At 42.6% G+C, this 15776-nt stretch overlaps 1 protein-coding gene and 1 pseudogene across 1 annotated transcript in view; both read right to left on the bottom strand.

Annotated features, from left to right (window-relative positions):
• L3mbtl4 (L3MBTL histone methyl-lysine binding protein 4) overlaps window positions 1–15776 on the bottom strand; it is a 306766-nt gene that overhangs the window by 51215 nt on the left and 239775 nt on the right. The window lies entirely within an intron of this gene.
• On the bottom strand, window positions 10185–11112 carry LOC130866718 (nucleophosmin-like; annotated as a pseudogene).

Below are 15776 nucleotides of genomic sequence, written 5' to 3'. Positions count from 1 at the left end.
CATTCTTATGACATGCTTCATAACCTGTGTTTCTGTCTCTGGAGGCTCTCCTGGTAGAGAAACACTTGCTCATTTGTTTGACCAGTTATCTACAGAGGTCAAACAAATCCCTGTGAGGCCATTAGACAAAGATTTCATTATCTTGAGCCTTGGCTTTTTTCTCCTTTGAGAAATAAATCTCAATACTTCTGGTTCATTCTGCTAAATATGGGGTTTTTAGGATGTTGAAACTGATTTTTAAAGATCCTTTTTACAAATAATAACCCAAACACAACACAGTTTTAAAACAAAAGTTCCTGGGGTGAGTCTGTATTAACTTTTACAGCTTCACAGATGATTGATGCTTTCTGTAGAAATTTCCTTCTTTTTAAAAGAAGACTAGATCTCGGACAAGCTGGATCAATTCATCCATCTAACCGTCCAATCACTCTATCATCCATCCATCCATCCACCCATCCATCCATCATCCATCCATCCACCCATCTGTCCATCCATCCGTCCATCCATCCATCCACCCATCCATTCACCCATCCACCTACCCATCCGTCCACCCATCCATCCACCCATCCATCCATCCATCCATCCATCCATCCATCCATCATCCATCCATCCATCACCCATCCACCCATCCATCCATCCGTCCACCCACCCACCCATCCGCCCATTCATCCATCCATCCATCCATCCATCCATCCATCCATCCATCATCCATCCACCCATCCATCCATCCATCATCCATCCACCCATCCGTCTATCCACCCATCCACCCATCCACCCACCCATCCTTCCATCCCATCCACTCTTTCTCCTTGTAGATTGTTATTGTACACAGACAAACAACAGCAATGCTACAGTATGGTTAGATCTGAGAAGTAAAAACAGACACTGTGTTGGTGGGAGAGAAAGGGACTCTGCTCCAGTCAGCAGAGATGGCTGCTTTGGAAGCTCACACTGGGGTCTAACTACATTATGGGGAGTAGGTCAGGCTTCTGTGCATGTGTTTGCCAGCAGAGAGGGTGAAAGTGGGTGGTGGCTGCAGCAGAAGCAGAGGCATGGCTGGACCTCAGAGGAAGGAAAGGGAACAGAGGGGCTGGAAAATAGGGGTGGGGAAGCAGAGATTAAAAGGAATAGACAAGGAAGAGTTCTCTTAGGAAAACTTGACTTCACCCGCAGAACAATATGGAGACTGTGAAGAGCCTTTGTGGAAAAACTGATTACATTGATTACATTTGACATTCAAAATGTTGCTTACCCTTGTATGAGAACAAAGGGTAGGAAAATGAGAAGAAAAGAACTGGTCTTCACGGTAATCAGGTCAGAAATTGTGGTGCTCAAGTTTGGGGAGCCTCGGCTTGAATGAGGAGACACAGATGGACAGAGGAGTCAAGAGGGAAAGTCAAGAGATGCCTTTCCCCTTCTTCAGAGAGGGTGATATTGATAGAAAAGTCATTGCTGTTAGATGCCCTTCCCCTTCTCCAGAGAGGGTGGTATTGAAGAAAAGTCATTGCTGTTACTCTACGTTCTGTCTGTAATTAGAAGGAGGAACTGTCAATCACTGATGGAGAAACAAGGGCAAAGAGAAGGCCTACTGTGGACTTGTCATACCCAAAGGAACTCTATAAAGAATGGAGATAAGATCAGGAGAATCCAAAGGCTTCCACGAAATTCAACCTTAAATCAAAAAGCCTGAGGCTGAAGTTGTGGGAGGGAGTCCGGACAAGGCAGCATGGTGCTTACAATGCTTTCAGAAAGAGAGGGTTGGGTGGTCAGAGCAAAGCCAACGGTGCCAAGCATGGCTGTGTCAAACTTGTGGAGCATGGTCTTTTATGTCCCAGGATTAAAGGAACTGCACCAGCTAGACGTGACCATCTTCTCAACTATGTACATGTTGTCGCCCTTGACTCTGCATTGGGGTCTAACAACTTCAAAATACACAAAGACAAGGGTCCCCTTTCAGAAGACACATGTCCTAAGAGCCTGATGTAGACTCTGAAAGCTTGCACTTGTAGATAGTACTAGGCTTTTCCTTATGTGAACCTTTTATAAAATTTATTCAGTGAGGCATGGTAAGAGATTACCAATAAGTAATAACATAAAAGAACAATAAAATGGGTCACTACTAAGTAAAGTCAGTCTTACTTGAACTTAAGCTGTTATAGTACTGTGTCATTTATGAGAACCAATGTAGCAATTAGCATGTGGCTATCATGGACACCATGGCCAGAGGTCCAGTGAACCGAGGCAGTGTGTCATTTCACCACGCTGCTCACAAAGTGCACAATTTTAAAGCCATACATTATTTACTTCTGGCATTTTCTACTTAATAATTTCTGAACTCAGTTGGCCCCAGGTAGCTGGAATCCCAGCAAGTAAAGACACGGATGAGAAGGGAGGACAGAATGGTACCTAAGCTGAAAGAGCATATATAAATTAATCAGGTCATAGAGCTGCCTCCCCACTGTGTCCTGTGACCACCGCAGAAGAGAAGCCAGCCCTGACTGCCTCAACCAACATGGGATGCAGCTAAGAACAAAATGTTGGGGGGCCCCAGGAAGGGGTAACTCCTGGCTTATTTCTAGGAAAGGAAACAGACATTGTCCCAGAGGAAGGGAAGGACTCTTTGGGTGCTGTAGGGACATGGCTGGAGCCATGATGAACAAGTGGACGTCCCGTTTACTGAAATGATTCTTTTGCAGCAACCAAGTCTTCTTTAAAAAAGGAAGGAAAATAAATTTCAGGTTAGATGCCAGAGGTCTTGAAGGACGGAAGACTTGCAGTCCATCCTGCAGACACCGGATGCCTAGTGACGAGGCCCGGTCCACTCCTAATTGTGTATTCATATCTCTGTGTGGCTGCAGTTCAAATCTCTTCCAGGTCATTTCAGAGAGGGGACATTTCTTAATACCTCTGACTATTCCTCAGAGACTAGTTTGGTGCCTTTAACACAAGTATTTTTTGCAGAGTATATCAGTGACCTGGGAGAGGCGGCGATGGGGGCACATTCAACAAGAACAGACCAGCTGATGTTTATGGTGAATTTTATAGGTACAGCAGGGTGCAGTACTGAGGCCTCCTCTTTCTCCTGAGTAGCTGCCTTTGTTCATCTCACCACCTATGAACCGGACATCTTGTCCTTTCTGCCATTCAACAAAAATATTCATTGAAAACTTAGTTGATCAGGAAGAGTAAGAAAGAGCTATGCAAAGGTTGTGGGGGCAGGAGTAGCAAGGCTCTCTAAGGAAGATTAGTGAACAAGAGGCAATTTCCATAGGATTCGTCAAGTGGGCATAGAACATGAGAGATGAGCGAAACCTGACCCAGAACAGAGTTCTTCTTCTGTTTAAGCTAAAAAATAAAAATAAATAAATAAAAAATAATTAAGAAGGCTAAGACCAGGAGTCTAGACAGCTAACTAAGTAGAGGGAAGGGAATAAGGTGGGCATGGAAGGCAGAGGAAAGTGCTGGAGGGAGAAGGCTGGGAAGAGGCCATAGGGTAGACACAGGGTAGGGAGGCAAGGGGGAGGAGGGAGAGGTCCGTTCTAAGCTAGTGTCTGGGAGTAAGGCTTGCAGCCCTGCTGGGGTATGTGGGTGTCAGTAGGATCCTAGTCTACCATTCAGATAGATAGGTAGAGACAGACAGACAGACAGACAGACAGATAACAAGAAACAGCAAAAAGGCAGAGGAAAGCAACTAAAATCATTTAATATTACCAACAGAGGGACTGCATCTTTTTTCCTCCTTGGAAAATATTTCGAAATCTAGAATTGAAAAAAAGAAAAAAAACCACACACATAAAGTGGATTTAGAGGCAGTTTAAATGAAAACGGACAGCTCCGGCTTACTGGCAGGCAGAAGCCAGTCGCAGGGAGAGACAGTGTGAGGGACGCCACTCGGCAGCAGCCTCAGATAAAAGGAAAACTGACACCGGCATTGAGTCACAGGGTAGCAGCAGCTGCGGAGTTGTATTTACTGTTCTAGAATTTACCCTGCAATTTTAAATTATAAATACATGGGATGTCACCAAACACTAGTGTCTGTCTGGCACCGTTTCTGAACTGTGCCGGGTGATGAATTAAGGGCAGGGACATGAAACTGAAGACAATGTGTGTCCTGGCCCTGAGAACTGCCAGTTCTGTGAGAGCCCAGACCTGGAGAGCAGCCCCATCATACCAGGACACAGAGTGTGGGCTAGTGGATGAAAGAAAAGGAACAATTAATGCTGTGCCCTGGAACTGGAGATGAATAGGAGCTTAAACAATAGACGGATGCAGAGTGGATTGGCGTTAGAGTGTTCTCTCTCAGTTCCAGCCATGCCCACTGAATTAGACCTTCTGGGAAAAGGACTTTTTCAGACCAAAGGTTTTCTTCTGTGCATTAAGGTGGAGCATTAGAAATGCCGAGCATTTCAGAAGCTGGAGGATGAAGGGAAGTAGAGGCCATTTGAGGTGCTGATGTGTCTGATGGAGCAGGAGAGGACATTTGAAAGTCGGCCTGAGGCTTACTACACAGTGATTCCTGACCTGAGCTTCCCAAATCACTTACGGAACTATGTACATACATATTGGTCTGCTTCTGTTTCCAGAATGTCATAACGATGGAGCCTTGTGTGGGGCTGGAACGTCGTGGGCTCTCACAGGGATGCTATCTCTGTGCCTGGCTCTGAAGCACAGCGGGGCTGGGCACGACTGATTACACAGGCTAGAGCTCTGGATGAGCTACAGGGAAGCATTACACCAAGGCCCCAGTGCTGGACACAGAGTGCTGGACTCCAGTCTTGATATAAAGCCTGTCAGTCAGCACCGACTATTAATGGCCTCAGTGGTTCAAATTGAGAAGTGTCACAGTCTGTGCAATGGGAGCTGCTGTATGCATCAACTAGGGAAATCTTTAGCCATTTCCTTCCCACCCAGAATTCCAAGGGCCCGTGGGTATCAGTTCTATGAAAGCACCACCTTCACACACCTGGAAAGGAGCATGAGCTCTCAGATAACTGCATAAATGTTTGGAGAATGTCAAGCCAATTACACGCCTGTGCAGTATGCCCCCACGGATGTAAGGTTAGGAAGAAAAGCGGAGATAATAGTGTTTGGTTAGCCCAATATTACAGAGACGGAAATGAGAATCCCAGCACAGTTGCCTGAGGGTAAGCAAGCCAATTAATGACAGTGTTATCACAGGCAGCGGGACTCATGGAAATCAACCTGTTGGCATTCCAAAAGGGATGTCAAAGTGCCTGCTACAAGTTCATGATGACACCTTCTAGACTTAAAGAATCTGAATACTTTATATCACCAACACCATAAGGACAGATTTACAGGATTTATCTTTTCCCAGGGCAATAAAAAGTAATACGTTGATATTACCTTCAGATTTTGATTAGGGTTATAATGATATGTTTACAAAAGCATTTCTGCATTGTCACAGATAGCCATATATATATAATATTTATATATTTATATTATATCTATTTTTCCCTAAGTGTCCAAGGGTGTAAAGCTGATACAGAGGGAAGTTTATCTTGCCAGATTATACAGAATCTAAATTGTAGATGACTCAAGATAATCTATGAATTAGTAAACTTCTACTATACAAAAGAAATAGAGAAAATAATTCCCCCCAGGTCAGAGTTTAAGGGCTTTTCTAATGTGAAGTTTCTGCATGTGTCCTTAATCATTTATTACACTTTAATGGGGACAAGGGATCAATTTTCTATTAGACTATAGTTTAGGAACTTCTTGTCTTGACCCAGACTGAAGTGATAATTTTAGTCACATTCAAAAATAGATTCTATTTCTCCCAATCATCCTCAGGTAATTCAAGAATGTACAGAGGACTTTAAAGCCATTCAAGGGATGAAAAGCTATTGTCTTTTGAATACCTACCAGGAGCCATGCTTTCTATGCATGCCACTTAAATGACTCTTCCTAAAAATCCCTATAGGTCTGTGAGCTGGTATTCTCTCTATCTTTTTATTTAGAGAAAGAAATTAGGGTATGTATTCCAGTTGAAAAGCTAATGAGTAGCAGAGTTATGTTTAAAACTCTATTTACTTCTTTCTTTATCCTTCACCTTCTCCTTCTTCACCTTCATCTCCTCCTCCTCTTCCCTTGAGAATTTCAGACATAAGTACTATATTTAGATCATGTCTACCCTCCCTCCTTCTACCCCTACAACTCCTCTTGTATCACCCTGACTCCATCTTAAATTCATGATCTCTCTATAGTTATTGTTACTACATACACATATATAATTTATACATACAAACATACATATATACACAATACAACCTACTATGCCCATTTCTTGTTGTTCCCACGCACGTGTTTAAGGCTGGCCATGTGGAACGGATTCTCCCCGTCTCTGTACCCACTTACTATCTGTGTCCCTTCAGTTAGAATGGCCCTTGAGATATTTCCCCCACCCATGCTATCATATTGACCGGTGCGGTAATAATGATGGCTTGTTTAGGCTCATGCATCTCATATTGTTGAGATTTGATTCGTGCAACATCCTGTCATGTCTGATAGACACTCTCTCTTAAGGTCCTCTTCAGGTCTCCCATTGTTAGCCACTGTCTGTTCTATCTTAATTTGGATTTTGTATGTATTTCTATTACTTTGCTTATGAAAAATAAGTAATTAACTTTTTCCACATAAAAGTACACAAGACTATAAGGATGCATGTGTTTTTATGCATCTGTCTTATCAGGGCACATGACTTATTAAGGTGAAGCTTCTTCCACACCCATGATGGGCACTGGAGACAGAGATTTGAACAAGCTAGACGTGATTCCTGCTCCCACAAGATATTGCTTTTATATAAGGAACAGTGAGTTGTAATTAATACAATGAATATAAAGGTTAGGATTCAACAAGCAGATTTTTAGTTTGAAGCACAGATGTCCACACTCAAATGTTAGACAAATAGATAGAGGCATAGTGAAGGGAAAGAGCTATTCATGCTGAGGAGAAAGAGCTGATTCTGAGGTAGCCAGGTATAGAGGGGAAGTGAGAAGAAGAACAGAAGAACATGCCAGAAACAAGAGAGCTGAAAATGGGATGGGTATGAGAACAGTAGAGCGTTGTGGGGCTGCAGACGATACCACAGGGGTCTTTGAGGCTTCCAGGTGGGCCACGTCAGGAACTTAAGCACAAAATGGCACAGATGTTTCCTGAAAGACACTTCAGCTGCAAAGGGCAATGCCATTTAAGGACTCTGCCCCAAAAGGACACTGCCATCCTGTAACCACAGCGAGGGTGCTGGGGCCTGAGATACCCAATGGCAGCAGAGGCAGAGAGGAGGTCCAGAAGGTAGAGGAGGGTTAGCTTCTAATCAGCTCTAAGAGATTAGGGAAAAAGATGCACAGTGGGCCGAGGTTTCTGGCTTAGACAACTGTGTAAAGCACAAGCCCAGTTTCTGGTCTAGACGTGGCTGAGTTCAGTTTGGGATGAGTGTCACATAGCTGAGGTGCATACATTCCTTAAGCAGATGAGATCCACAGTGAGAATTGACCTTGAGATAGAACTTGGAAGTCATCAAAACCAGGGATGCTCAACAAAAGGGCTCCAGGGCTCCACGAGATAGTATTTCAAACCACAGAGAAAGAGGAGGCAGAGGTGCAATCAAAGAAAAGAGACATGGCCAGAGGGAGGGCCACTGTGGAGAGGATGCCCCTGAAGCCATGGGGAAGACGTCCTGAGGATGGGAGGAGCTGCAGAGACCATCCACATTCCCATAGAGGCAGAGTCCTGAAAGGGTTCAGCAGTGATGGAGTCAGAGGGAACAGAGATTAGTGCAGGCCATGAGGACAGGCACGCTGGCCTGTCAAACAAAGACCCGATGCTGGAGTTTATTAATGGGAAAGGCACATTGTTAACCCTAATCCAGGCTAATCTTTAAGCCATCTAGATTCAGGGCTTGACAGAACCATCTTTCTAGTTTATTTCCATGCAGCTGAGGCTAATGAGGCTGGCAGGCACATCTGCAGGGTAAAATCAGGCTTGCTGCAAACTCAGGAAGCAAGGCCAGAGGCAGGGACTGAAGGAGACAAAGCACTTGGTCCATGAGTCACTAACTCTCAGCGATGCTCCGTGCCATGTGCTCTGTCACCTCTGACAGGAGCTGCTCTCTCTGGCAGGAGGCCTGCCTTCCATGGCATTCTGCATGGAGGTAGCTAAGTGGCAATGTTCAGACAGTCTGAGAAGTGGACAGAGAGGAGAACATTGATCGTCATGGTAACTCTCAGATCGTCCTCTGTAGACAAACAGTGGAAGCCGAGAAGACAAAGTCATCGCATGCATGACACAGGTTTGCTCAGGCCTCAGCTCTCTCCAGCAGGGTCTGCTTCTCACCCCACCCCCCACCAGCTCTTCTTCCCCTAGTCTGTTTCCCGTCTTGGCTCTCTCTTCCAGCAGTACCCTCTGTCTATCACTTTTCCCTTTCTGCCCCATCCTTTTTCAGATGTTCACTGAGCATTAGCTAGGAGCCATTGCAATGGAGATTCTGACTCATTTTCCTCTCCCATCCTCCTTTCTTCCTTTCCACACCCTCTCCTTTTCCTCTTCGTCCCTCCTTTGCTTTTCCTTCCCATATCAGATACATGCCCCTCTCTCTTTTCCTCTCTCCTTTCCTCCTTCCCTGCCCTCTCTTCACTCTCTGGGGATCAAGCCCAGAGACTTATGCATGCCTGGGAAACACCTAACACGTTCTATAGGATTACAGTCTGGCTACCACTTTCTTTACAAATCCCCAGTGTCTATCCAGATCTCTAAGTCATTTTGGCAATGAAGTCTAAAATTCAGCTTTTCCCAAACTAGACTCACTATCTTCACCATCAAATTGATTTTTCCATTGAGTATTTCCTGCCTTTCATTGATTATATCAACTACCACTTGGCTACTGGAATCCCCCAACTTCCACAATAAATTGGTGAATCAAACTCCCAAATTCTTCCTCTGCAGAATCAGATGGACTGAATCACACTTCCAGCCTGCTGTCCTGCCAACCTCCCTGCCTCTGGCCATGGTCCCTTATTTCCAATCTTGTCTTACCAACTACTTCATGATGCTATTGAGACTACATTTTTTCTCAAATATGATCAGACAAACTGATAAACTTTCCATATTTTGTTACAGCCCACAAGCTACAGCTGATGCTCTAAGTTAGCATTGCTCAAAACAACTTTTAAGCACTGGTCTCTGGGATGTCACTGTACCTTATAGCTGCAGGCATGTGAACACTTGGTCCCCAGTTTGCGCTAATCTTTGGAGGGTGTTGTGGAGAAGCACAGCTTTTCTGGGGCACATATGTCACTGAGAGCGGGCTTTGAGGGTTCACAGCCTCCTCTCACTTCTTTGCTTCACGCTCTCGGCTGAAATATGACCTCTCGGCTGTTGCTACAATAGTTTGCTGCCATGATTCCATTGCTTTATGAACCCTTCCTTTGGAGCCATAAACCAAAATAAACTCTTTCTTCTGAAAACTGCTTTTGGTCATAGTCATAGTAACAGAACTATAACTAATAAAGTCATTATCCACTCGTGTGTGGGCCAGGCATATCACTCCTAGCTTTATATGAATTATCATACCTAATACTAAGAATGATTGCATTTTATATACTATTAAAATACTAAGTTTGTTTCACGTGTATATTTTTGTCTCCTCACCATTTCTACCTATGACCATCACTCTCTGGCTATGTCTTATCATAACATAATAAAACACATACAACCAAGTGACCATTACTCTATGTCTTATTATAACATAATGGCACACATAGAACCAAGTGACCATCACTCTGAATGTGTCTTATTATAACATAATGACACAATACAATCAAGTGACTATCACTCTATGTTTTATTATAACATAATGACATACATACAACCAAGTGACCATCACTCTGATTGTGTCTTATTATAACATAATAACACAATACAATCAAGTGACTATCACTCTATGTCTTATTATAACATAATAACACAATACAACCAAGTGACCATCACTCCATGTTTTATTATAACATAATAACACAATACAACCAAGTAAAGGATGGAGTTCCATCCCTGCAAACTGAGCAGGCCTTTATTGGGACAGCACATTCCCAGCAAAGGGACCTGGCTGGCATCTATCAAACACAGGAGAGAAAGTTCTCACTTTGCAACACAGAAAGGACAGCCAGATATCAGCTGCTGCAGAAATGCAGCAAGATGGAATATTTCAAACTGCTTAAACCATTCTCATAAAGAGACTTCCTCCACTGCCAGAGACTGTGAATAGCCTTCTCCTGGCCAGTCATCCGGAAGAAATTCTTCACATGATTGATGAACATGGTTTCCACTCTGGAAAGACAACCATCTTTCTCTACTTTTGCTTGCAATTTTTCTCTAATTCTTTTTACAGAACTTGGTCCTTTTAGTATTTAGGAGTTTTCTTCCCTCTCCCTTTTTTGAAAGATTATTGACATTTTGATCTTGTTGCTGATGGATTTTAGTCTTTATCACTGTGGTTTAATTTTTGTGTGTTTTTGGCTGATATATTGTACCAATTTTGTCACTGGAGTTTTTCTTCAGTTTTCTTATCATCAGAATCATCTCCATCAAAATCATCATCTTTATTAACATCTTCATCTTCTCTAATATCATAATCTTCATCATCATCTTCATTACCCTCATCTTCATGATCATAATCACCATCACCCTCATCTTCATTCCATCATCTTCATGGTCACCTTTGTGCTCATCTTCATGATCATCTTCATCATTGATATAATTTTCATCAGTTACTTTTTTTCTGTGAAACTTTGTTACCACATCCAGGGACAAATTGCTTTCCATATACACTTAAGAGTTTTATAGCTTCTTCATCTTAATTCTTTGAATCTGTTTCCTCATCTACAGTTCCTAGGTGTTGTCCACTAATATGCAGAGGCTCTGAACCACACTTCAGCCTTAAAGACCACAGGTTGGTGTGCCATTTCAAAGACCCCAAGGGAAACTGATGGCTGCACAGACATTTTTGAAGTTGCTAGTGTTAATTGGACTGCCTTCACAGTTCATCGTCTCTGCCTCAATGATGCGTAGTCTATTGTAGCAGATCGCTAATCTGATCATTCTTTTAATTAATTAATTTATTTATTTATTAAAGATTTGCCTCCTCCCCGCCACCGCCTCCCATTTTCCTCCCCCTCCCCTGATCAAGTCCCCCTCCCTCGTCAGCCCGAAGAGCAATCAGGGTTCCCTGCCCTGTGGGAAGTCCAAGGACCACCCACCTCCATCCCGGTCTAGTAAGGTGAGCATCCAAACTGCCTAGGCTCCCACAATATCAAAATTCTTCACAGATCTGGAAAAGACAATAATCAACTTTATATGGAAAAACAAAAAACCCAGGATAGCCAAAACAATCTTATACTGTCTGGCTAAAGGACTGTCTGGAGGCATTACCATCCCTGACTTCAAACTCAATTACAGAGCTACAGTATTGAAAACAGCTTGGTATTGGCATAAAAACAGAGAAGTCGACCAATGGAATCAAATAGAAGACCCTGACTTTAACCCACAAACCTATGAACACCTGATTTTTGATAAAGGAGCTAAAAGTATACAATGGAAAAAAGAGAGCATCTTCAACAAATGGTGCTGGCAAAACTGGATGTCAATCTGTAGAAGAATGAAAATAGATCCATATCTATACCATGCACAAAACTCAAGTCCAAATGGATTAAAGACCTCAATATCAGTCCGAACACACTGAACCTGATAGAAGAGAAAGTGGGAAGTACTCTACAACACACGGGCACAGGAGACCACTTCCTACGTGTAACCCCAGCAGCACAGGCATTGAGGGCATCATTGAATAAATGGGACCTCCTGAGACTGAGAAGCTTCTGTAAAGCAAAGGACACTGTCACTAAGACAAAAAGGCAACCCACTGACTGGGAGAAGATCTTCACCAACCCTGCAACTGACAAAGGTCTGATCTCCAAAATATATAAAGAACTCAAGAAACTAGACCATAAAAGGCTAATCAACCCAATTAAAAAATGGGGCACTGAGCTGAACAGAGAATTCTTAACAGAAGAAGTTAAAATGGCCAAAAGACTTTTAAGGTCATGCTCAACTTCCTTAGCGATCAGGGAAATGCAATTCAAATTAATCTGATCATTCTTAAAGATAACTAATACTCATTCCATCATTATCCATTAGAAAGTGATAATCTTTGTTGGCATTTAGTTCACAACCAAAAAAGATAGTTCCAAGGCCTCAGAGGGCTCACACCTGTATCCAATATTTATGCACTCTAGTGAGAAAGAGACCAGGTAGAGAAAACCGACTACAGATCCTTAGAACATCTGATGTTTTGTAAAAGTTAAATTACAGAGATTAACTCATTTGGCTTAGTGTCACCTGGCTACATAAGGACCCCTTATCAAATGCAGAGGTTGTCCATCTTAAAACGATTTAATTTAATTTCACTTTGTTACTATAGGTTGTATACCTGAACACATTCCTATACTTGGTACACAAGGAAGGAAGACTTGCCGCCACTGACATTGTGTGGTTAGATCATAGGCTCTGTAGCCATGCAGCTTTGAAGGACTCTTAATGTCTTCATTTCTTACTTCCAGATCTTGACCAAATCTCCTAAGTCCCTTCAGCTTTGGGATACTCACTGGATGCTGTGAGAATGTTAAGATTACAGTTGTAAAGTCTTTATTTAGGAGGGTATGGTAACAGGTAGTCAGGGCTCAGCACAGATGACCTCATTCAATAGACTCTAGATCCTGTTCATTCCCTGTAAAGATGTACTCTATTAAGAGCTTAGAAGAGATCATTTATGTGGCTACACGTACTGGCTTCTGTGGGAGACACTGTGTTGGGGACAGTTACTATCATTCACTTTGGGGGGGAAGCAGTAATAGTAGAAAAAGTAAGAAAAGTGGAAGGCCATCTTATATCTGCATATACCACCTGAAGGTGTGTGTGGGGAGGGAGATCTCAGAATGCTCTATACCTTAGAGTCCCCAAACCTCAGATGGAAGAGAGTAAAAGGTAACATAAAGCAATTCACATTTTTTCCATTTTAACAGAATGGGTGAAGAAGAAAACAGAAATAAATGGGCTGGTTTCTCATGGAAGAATCTAGACTTTTAGGAAGAGAGAAAATAAATAAATAGTATGCAAAAGTACAATATGCTACAAGAATGTATTCAGTACCCCTATTCACCTTTTGTTCCATTTTTACTAGAAAAAAGGATCTCCCCCTTTTTTTTTCTGAAGCGTAGTGGCAGAGACTGTGAATGTGTAAAACACCTTATAAAAAGTGTTCACACATCAGTGTTTGACTGTCCTCACATATGCTGCTCACTTGGTCACTAACTATACTGGGGCAGAGTACTACTATTCCAGGTGGGAACTACAGACAGACACGGAAAGGAATTTGCCCATGTCTGGGTAGTTGTTGAGTGGCAGTTTTCTTAGTTGGGACTGATACACTGTCCATTGTAACACAATGCCTGTGCAAACACATAATTACTGTACCATTGCAATGTCACCATTCTCAGTTTCTAGCACCCACATGGCAGCTCACAACTCTCCATCACTTCAGTTTCAGATGATCTCAGGCCCTTGTTTGGCCTCCTTCGGAATGACATATGCACATATGTGCAGATAAACACTCATACATATAAAACATAGAGAAATAAATCTTAAAAAAAATAAGTGTACTTTCTTTTTATGCAATTACAGAGATTCAATGAAGACAGGCAACATTTTAGCATGAGGATGGAGAGGTTTATGAGACTCCACCCCTAACTGAGCAGGATTGGGCCACTGGTGACTTCTTGAGGAGGGAGAGTCCAGTCTGTTTTATTTAAGAATATGGTTCATGGCCAACCATACTACAGTGAACAGCTCTATACCAAGGAATATATAGACAGTACGAATTGAAGTCAATGGGTTATTAAATGGGAAAGAGGGAGAGGGAGGGAAGAAAGAAAGGGAGAAAGAGAGAGCACAAAGTTAGATGGGAGTTGGGAGGTGGGGGTAGTGTCTTAGGGCTTCTATTGCTGTGAAGAGACACCATGACCACAGTAACTCTTACAAAGGAAAACATTTAATTGGGACTGGCTACAGTTCAGAGGTTTTATCCATTGTCATCATGGTAGGACATGGTGGTGTGCAAGCAGATATGATGCTGAAGAAAGAAGGAGCTGGGAGTTTTACATCTTGCAGGCAACAGGAAGTGAACTGTCTCACTGGGTGTGGCTTGAGCATATATGAGACCTCAAAGCCCGCCTTCCCAGTGACACACTTCCTCCAACAAGGCCATACTTCCTAGAAGTCCCACTTCCTTTGGGGGCCATTTTCTTTTAAACCAAGATAGGTGGATTTGGAAAGAGTTGAGGGAAGGATTTATAGTAAACATCAGAACTGATAAAGTTGATCATTGTTACCACCCTGCTATAAATGCCCCTGACTTCCTATTTGCCAACATTCTTTAGCAGTATTGACAAGCAATCACATTAAATTTTCATATTTGGAAGTGTCAACTGTTAATTTTTTAAAAAAATATATGAGGGCCTGGGTTTGTGTTTAAAAAATATAAGGCTAATGATCAAATCACAGTTGGGGGTTCCTGATTTTCCTTCTCACCATCATCTCACAAACACTGAGTGAGAGACCCAAATCTTCCAACTGCTTTTACATTACAAATACAGCATGTGCATTTGCATAAACGGCTTTTCAGGGCACAAAGTAGAAAATGAACCTGTCATTGCTGTTCCCTAATATATTCTAGGATATTGCTTTGTTAAATCACAGCCACTAAGAGCCCACAAAATAACAAAAACTGCCTTCTTGTTCCCCTCTGAGGCACATTATCTGAAAGAAGTCACTGCATAAATACTGTCTACGCTAATTAATTAGTGCTGGCCATATTCATTTTTCCAAACCAAGAAACAAAACTTATGACATCCCTTCCCCAAAATTCGAGTTAAAATTAATGTTGCCAAGATGAAGTCAGTTGCAGGATGATGCTTAGAATAATTCTTTTTTTCTTTCTTTCTTTTCCCCCCTAACTACTCAAATCAATGAACATTAAGAAAAGGCCTCATGCTCATTTTGGTTGCTCATTTTACACAACAGGGCAGCTAATTAAAACCACGACACATTTTGGCACAGAGTTTATGATTGTGAAAAGGTCACAGACTTGAAAGTAAAGTTCAGGGTGCCTCCCACATTTTGCTAAAGAGTCACATGGTGTATTTAAAAATGATTTTTATTCTTCTCTTGCAAACAGCGACTTTCCTCTGTGAGTAGGACTGCCCATCACGGTGCTACTTTCCCTAGAGTGGCCATACTCATCGGATCCCTTCAAACACATCGGGAAACTCACAATTTAAAAAGGGGCCTGAGAAAATTGGGTCGTTTTTTTTTTTTCAAGTAAAACCAAAACAAAATTCCAAACAATATCATTCCAGAACTGACCCACTAGGCTGTGCAGTCCCTGGAGAGCTGCTGGGCTGATCTCCCAAGCAAGTTTGGCAAACAGACATACTTCACAGCCAGTGACCCTTGGCAAAAAAATCGCTTTTGTTCCCTGCCCACCCCCACCCCCACCTTCTTCCTCTCTCTCTTCCTCTTTCTGATCAGACAGGGCAGAGAGTGTCCCCATCCCTCCCATCCCTCACCTCACCTTACATAACTGTTTGCTTAGCAAGAACCCACCTTGAGCCCAGCCTCCACCTTCTCAGCTCTGATTGCACCTTCCGGCCTTT

The sequence above is a fragment of the Chionomys nivalis genome, chromosome 26 (genome assembly GCF_950005125.1).
Source record: "Chionomys nivalis chromosome 26, mChiNiv1.1, whole genome shotgun sequence".
NCBI lineage: Eukaryota > Metazoa > Chordata > Mammalia > Rodentia > Cricetidae > Chionomys > Chionomys nivalis.
This window is presented reverse-complemented; position numbering and strand designations above follow the sequence as displayed.